Raw genomic sequence first — 7,500 nt, forward strand, 5'->3', positions numbered from 1 at the left:
GAGAGGGAGAGAGAGAGAGAGAGAGGGAGAGAGGGAGGGAGAGAGAGAGAGAGAGAGAGAGGGAGAGAGAGAGAGAGAGAGAGAGAGCCTTCGGAGGAAACACACCTTGTATGTTCATTGTGTGCCAGAGAAAAGCTCCTTGTGAGGTCACTATCTAATTTACTGTCTGGATGGGAACAGCCAGTTCAGCATCAAGCTCTCATCTTTTGTGTGTGTGTGTGTGTGTGTGTGTGTGTGTGTGTGTATGTGTGTGTGTGTGTGTGTGTGTGTGTGTGTGTCCTTGTTGTTGTCTGGGAGTCTCTATGACACACTCCTATCTCCCCTAGTGGCTTTGTTTGTGTAGTCCGGCTGAGGTGGTGGATTCTAAATATAATATTTAGTGTGTGTGTGTGTGTGTGTGTGTGTGAGTGTGTGTGTGTGTGTGTGTGTGTGTGTGTGTGTATGTGTGTCACATGCTGCTTTCAATATTGGAGCGTCTGTTTGGCATTATGATAGTACATGTTGTTGATTCCCGGGGGTTTGGAGCAACCAACCATTTCCGTCCCCAAAGAGCCAGAGACCTGTTGGCCACTGTGCTGAAGTATGTTTCCCATAAGTCATCCCCTTTATATGATGCAGAATAATTAAAATGACATTCATTCAATAAGAGTCTGACAATATGTGAAATACAGTGTCCGTTATTACAAACCTGCCTAAATGTCCCTTTGAAAACACTCAAGTTATCACTATTATCAATAATCAAATCAAGAATATTATTAGTTTTCAAAACAACCGTTCTCCTTATGCATTATACTGCCATATCCTGATTAATAAGTGGATACCTTCTGTCAATTTAGATGGAAGGGATTACTTAAATATTGAGCAGCTGATATAGGCTATTCCTGATAATAGGCTATTAATAGGAATATACTAAGTATTCAGTAATTCCTTCATTTCCCCTCTGGGATCAATAAAGTACCTATCTTTCTATCTATCTATCTAATGGGTTTCTTCCTCAACTCATTATTACTATGGCGTCAGGATTGTGCTTTGTCCAAAAATAGGCAGTCAGACGGAAACGCTGATCAGCTCGGTGACGAGTCAGTCCACCTTCAAAATACGGAGGCACGGGAACCAGCTCCGGTAGCCGGGGGGGGCTGGAGGCAGATCGGTGCCAGTTTGCGCTGTCAGGGAATTCCGGGGCAGTGCGGTGACGTCAGCGAGCGGAGGGTGTGTGTGTGTGTGGACGTAGCCAGTGTCTCTGTACGGGTCGCATCATAGGCTGAGCAGAATGAGCACCGAGCCAAGCGGCGTGTCCCTTTAAAACGGAGCCCAGCTCAGCGCCATCTGATCCCCGGAGCTGCTGTCTGCTGCCGGGAGAGAACCGAGACGAGAGGACGGTAGAAAAGACAACACAGAGAGGACAAACAAACAACGGGAATAATCAGAAATAAAAAAAGTAGTCGACAGAAAGCAGACATGTTTAGGGCGTCAAGTGATCCAAGTTTATGAGTTTATGAGTAGTTCGAAAGGAAGCGACTGAGACGTTTTACCGGCTGGAGAAGTACTAACTTGCGGATCCAGCTCTTACTGCAGGGATCCGTCCACAACACAGCAGACACGGGACTTCGCCGACGGAACCCTGGAATAATTTATTGCTGGAATCCTTGTTTTTTCTTCTTGGGACGTACAACGGTTTACTCCGGACCTTGCACTGTACGTGAGGAACTTTACATTGTTACATTGTTCGAGCTTGTGGTTACATTAGTGTTCCAAACTAGTCCAATGGAAACGCGCTGTTTCATTCAAGCCCTAGACTTCACGATTCGATGTATGGTTGATTAAACGGACAGTAGGGGCTACTGGAATATATATGATCTATTCTTGACTGTTTGTTCATGTAACCTGATCTCTCTCGTGTCGCTATGAAGCCGTCGCTCGATACAAACATTGAGACAAAACATTCAACAACAGTTCTGATACGAAAGTCGTCCAGAATGATCTCCAAAACGTCTAGTCTTGTGTTATATTGTAGGTTGGTTTGTTCGTGTTGATTAGGAAACAAAGCTTAGATCGGTTACCGAGGTCTGGTCGTGGGACCGGAGAGATGGTGAATGAGTGTGAGCAGTAACACAGGGTTATTAGGGTTACACACGCTGCCTGGGTCACTCTGACGCGTCGGGCAGGAATGGACTGGTCTGGGAAATTATGCTCTGTATGATACAGTCTGTATCCTAAACATCTGACCTTACTTTGGATTCGAAACATGTTGATCGCGTCAATGAGGCTAGAGGGAGGCAGGCGTTGGTTTAGGACCTGTTTAAGGTTCAGGTCGTGGTCATTATGCAGTATTGGCAGCCTGATGACGTGTGGTGGTGTGCGATTAGTGTTGGGATAAGATCTGATTATGATTATTATAAGATAAGATATGATTATGCCGCCAGGATACACCGGGGGCATCCCACGTGTGTCCGTGGGACGGGAAGGAGAGGGGGAGAGGGTAAAGAAGACGCTTGTATAAGGGGAACCACGCCATTGTCCGTGGGGGTAGTAAGTCCTGGGAGGGAGAGGAGAGGGGATGGGCAGGGTAGGAGGTAGGAAGGCAGCCTTCTAAAGTGAATGGATCGCCCGTAGCCAGTCCTTACGCACACAAAGAGCCGGATTGAAAGGAAGTCATTTGCATCCTCCTGCCTCCCCGCCTGGGGGAAGGGTGGTGTTTCTGCTCTGGATCTGGTGTTTCTGCTCTGGATCTGGTGTGTTTGGATCTGGTGTGTTTGGTCTGGATCTGGTGTGTTTGGTCTGGATCTGGTGTGTCTGGTCTGGATCTGGTGTGTTTGGTCTGGATCTGGTGTGTCTGGTCTGGATCTGGTGTGTTTGGTCTGGATCTGGTGTGTTTGGTCTGGATCTGGTCTGGATCTGGTGTGTTTGGTCTGGATCTGGTCTGGATCTGGTGTGTTTGGTCTGGATCTGGTCTGGATCTGGTGTGTCTGGTCTGGATCTGGTGTGTTTGGTCTGGATCTGGTGTGTTTGGTCTGGATCTGGTGTGTTTGGTCTGGATCTGGTCTGGATCTGGTGTGTTTGGTCTGGATCTGGTCTGGATCTGGTGTGTCTGGTCTGGATCTGGTGTGTTTGGTCTGGATCTGGTGTGTTTGGTCTGGATCTGGTGTGTTTGGTCTGGATCTGGTGTGTTTGGATCTGGTGTGTTTGGTCTGGATCTGGTGTTTTTGGTCTGGATCTGGTGTGTCCACTTCTCACAATACCCCTCTGTCGGTCTGTCTGTCTGTCTGGATCTGGTGTGTTCACTTCTCAGAAGACCCCTCTGTCTGTCTGTCTGTCTGTCTGTCTGTCTGTCGTCAAAGAAGGGACATTGCCCCAGAACGACCAATGGAAATACGCGAGAGAAAGAAGAAAACAAAGTGGTTATTCGACGGGCCAGTGTTGACGTTCTCCATCAGATGCGGTGACAGTATTCAGGAGAATGTGAGGACAGTCAAATAAAAGGCTTTCAGACGAGATGGACTCGGGTCCTATGCATTTTATTGGCCGCTGTAAAGGCCTTGTTCTGGGGGCTGGAGTGTGCTGGCAGGGGGTCGGGAGAAACCCTTTGAACGTCTAACTTCCGATCGATCAGGTCGATTTACATGGAAACGAGTGGCGTGTTTGTCTCTCTTTGAAGTCCAGGCTGTAAAAGTTAGGACAGGCAGAGCTGACGAACGTCTCCTCTCATACATACTGCACATTAGCCGGGGGAATAGTGGCTGCTTGAATCACCCGCCCCCGTGTGTCCCGTGATCTGACTGCGGGTGAATGAACAATCCGCCCCTTCTACTATGACAAACATGTCCCCTTAAAGCTGTACACACCAGAGATGTCTTATCGTGAGCTTAGAATGAGATGAACACGGATGAACATGTACTAACCCAGTGATCCATCCCAAAGACTGCAGGATGTGAAGTAACTGAAAGGTGTCTGTCTGTCTGTCAGGATCTCAGTGGGTCGGGGATGGATGGAAACACAGGTTTGGCTGTGATGTTTTGATAAGGGTTGGTTCTCTTGGGGAGGTGGACAGGTGCAGTGTGTGTAGCTTACAACAGTATGTGTGGGTGTGAGATTGGTTGTAGAAACAGGTGGAGCTTGTATGTGTAGGGGAGGGGTGTGCTGGTGGTAAAGGAGAGGTGTGTGTGAATAGCATATGTAATATGGGTCAGAGGGCTGATTTGAACTGCTGAGTCAACTAACACTCCTTTAGCTGTTGAGGAAGGTGATGAAACACACGTGTGTTGTGAGATCACATTCTGGCTTTAAAAACAAGCAGACTGTGTGTGTGTGTGTGTGTGTGAGAGAGAGAGATCACATTCTGGCTTTAAAAACAAGCTGTGTGTGTGTGTGTGTGTGTGTGTGTGTGTGTGTGTGTGTGTGTGTGTGTGTGTGTGTGTGTGTCTGTGTGTGTGTGTGTGTGTGTGTGTGAGGTTATTTTCGAGAGAAGAGGGGAACTAACTTGTTGATGAAACCCACTGTTTATCAGACGCCAACGAGTTTCTGTTTTCACTGAAAGGGTGTCATGTCCTCACCAGGGGAGTCAGGGGTAGAGAGGTCTGAAAGGGTGTCATGTCCTCACCAGGGCAGGCAGGGGTAGAGAGGTCTGAAAGGGTGTCATGTCTTCACCAGGGCAGGCAGGGGTAGAGAGGTCTGAAAGGGTGTCATGTCTTCAGGGGAGGCAGGGGTAGAGAGGTCTGAAAGGGTGTCATGTCTCTTCACCAGGGGAGTCAGGGGTAGAGAGGTCTGAAAGGGTGTCATGTCTCTTCACCAGGGGAGGCAGGGGTAGAGAGGTCTGAAAGGGTGTCATGTCTCTTCACCAGGGCAGGCAGGGGTAGAGAGGACTGAAAGGGTGTCATGTCTTCACCAGGGCAGGCAGGGGTAGAGAGGTCTGAAAGGGTGTCATGTCTTCAGGGGAGGCAGGGGTAGAGAGGTCTGAAAGGGTGTCATGTCTCTTCACCAGGGGAGTCAGGGGTAGAGAGGTCTGAAAGGGTGTCATGTCTCTTCACCAGGGGAGGCAGGGGTAGAGAGGTCTGAAAGGGTGTCATGTCTCTTCACCAGGGCAGGCAGGGGTAGAGAGGACTGAAAGGGTGTCATGTCTTCACCAGGGCAGGCAGGGGTAGAGAGGTCTGTAGCAGAGCATTTGTTCTGCTCCCGTCCCAAACATCTGTTATGATGTTGAGTGTAAACCAAGGATGTTCCTCCCAAACCCTTTAGCCTTATCAGGCACCATAAATGAAGGATCTGGTTGTCTACGGTAACTGCATTTTAGAGAAATAATGGATGCTAACTGCATTCATGGTAGACCAGAGCAGTGGCCAGAGCCTACGTGCCCCTGCTGAATGAGGAGGTGGTAGGTGTGAGTGGACTAAAGCTCAGTCGTCTCCGTGTGGAATTCCACCAACCGATGCGAGACCCAGAGTTTGGCCATGAGAGAGAAAAAACTGTTAAGAATGAGGACTAGACTCTAGCGCTTTTGTGTATGGTCAATGTGGCATAGTTATTTTAATGTTATCTCAAAATGCTGGTCGAGAGAGGACGCTGGCGTCGCTTGTTCGCCGCTTCTCTGCCCGAAATCTAAATATACTTGCAGTATACCGAGTAGATTGTCCTACAAAGACATTTCGATTTAGTAATCTAAAAATTAATTAGACCCCTATACTTTCTTTTTATTATTACCTACTCGATCTTTTCAGTTTGTAAAGCGTCTTTGAGTGTCAAGAAAAGCGCTATATAAGTCTAATGTATTATTAGTATTTTTATTTATTTTTTGTGTGTGTGCACGCACGCACGCACATGTGCCCGCTGATGATGCAGAAGTGAAAGGGAGTTGTACGTGTGTTTGTGACTCACTCACAGGGAAGGAATTAACTTTTTATTTCTGTCTTGTTTTCCCTTCTGTTACGTCTATGACTACTTGTACTCCAACCACGTTGGCAGGAAGAGATACAGGCCAAGAACAAGTAAGAAAGAGAGAATGAGGGGGAGGATGAAGCAAAAAGACCCCCCAAAGAAGGGGGGGGGGGGGGGAGGTGCTTGGAGAATCAGTAAACAGTGTAGTGGGGGGGTTTTTTGGTCCAAAAGAACAACCAGTCCGTCATAACAGACGCCTGCGTCATCCCTGTAATCACCTGCCGTGTGTGAGCAGTGTCTCTGTTAATGACTGACAGGTCCTTCCACAGGAGCCTGAGAGCTGTGTTGATGTTCTCTGAGATAGGTGTTCTCTGAGATAGAGGCTCGAGGAGAGTCGCCTCTGTGTAGGTCAGGCCTGTGATATCGATACTCTGTTGTTTTTGTTGTTGTTGACCAGCCAGCAGCAGAATCTCATCGTGGGGGGGGGGGGGGGGGGGTAGAAAGAACAGTCTTCTCTGTCTGTCTCTCTCATATCTCTCTGTCTACTCTAATAACCATTCGCAAAGACACTGTCTTTGACTGGCAATACCACAGCAACAGTTGTCAAGGAAACAGAGGCTTTGCTGTGTGTGTGTGTGTGTGTGTGTGTGTGTGTGTGTGTGTTTTCTGGAGTAATCAGGTTATTTGCCTATTTTTGTGTCTGTCTAGTTTCTGGGAAGTGAGTGGGGACCTGGCCGGAGAGTCAACTGGGGGAAGCCAGGGGGAGTTTGGGGACCTGTTTCTGTCCTCCCATACTGGGAATACATGTTCACTGTTCTCTGTGTTTAGCTTTTCTCTGAGATGTTTTGAGCAGTGTTCCAGGAAACCAAACAGGGCACATTGGGGTTTCTGGAACCGTGGAAATCGAAAGTGTCTCTATGATCATGCCAGGGCAAGGCCTATATCCAGTGGTCAACGTAAACATGCGTCCATGCGCACACACACAAACTCACACACACACACACACACACACACACACACACACACACATAAGCACATACTCAGTCATAGTTGGTCCGCTACACGACTTCCTCTTATTTATAGACTGTCGCAAACAGCCTCCCCAGTCTCTCACAGACACTCGCACATTGAGTCACACTGCTTCACACACTCACACACACTCACGTGCATCTGGGCTCTGACGAAAGGCCTGGACTCCGGCGCTGCCCGCCGGCTTCTCTAAAACAGGCTGTTTCTGGAAAACGAGGCAGCGTCACTTCTTCTCTTCCTCTGAAGTCTCTGAGCGATCGATGCTGAGGACATCTGTGCGTGAGTGACTGGAAAAACAACCTGACTCAGAAAAGACATCATTCCATCCCTCCCTCTCTTTATTAACAGACTAACTAGAAAGACTGTGCTTGTGCGTGAAGTAGTCTTGTCGATGCTTAGGTCGACTGGCCCGTAGCTCCCTCTATGTTCATTGACTTCAGGGGAACAGGGTATGAAGGTTTGATCACCTCAGACCCTTTTTGAGTGTCAGGTCTTAGAAGTTGAACTACATGACAAGAAACTTCATGTTCACTCTCACTCATTCACGCTCCGCGCACAATTTCTCTCTCTTTCACTCTCTGTCACACACACACACAATGTTAC

This window comes from Nansenia antarctica, assembly GCF_963989245.1.
Source record: "Nansenia antarctica genome assembly, contig: SCAFFOLD_246, whole genome shotgun sequence".
Lineage (NCBI taxonomy): Eukaryota > Metazoa > Chordata > Actinopteri > Argentiniformes > Microstomatidae > Nansenia > Nansenia antarctica.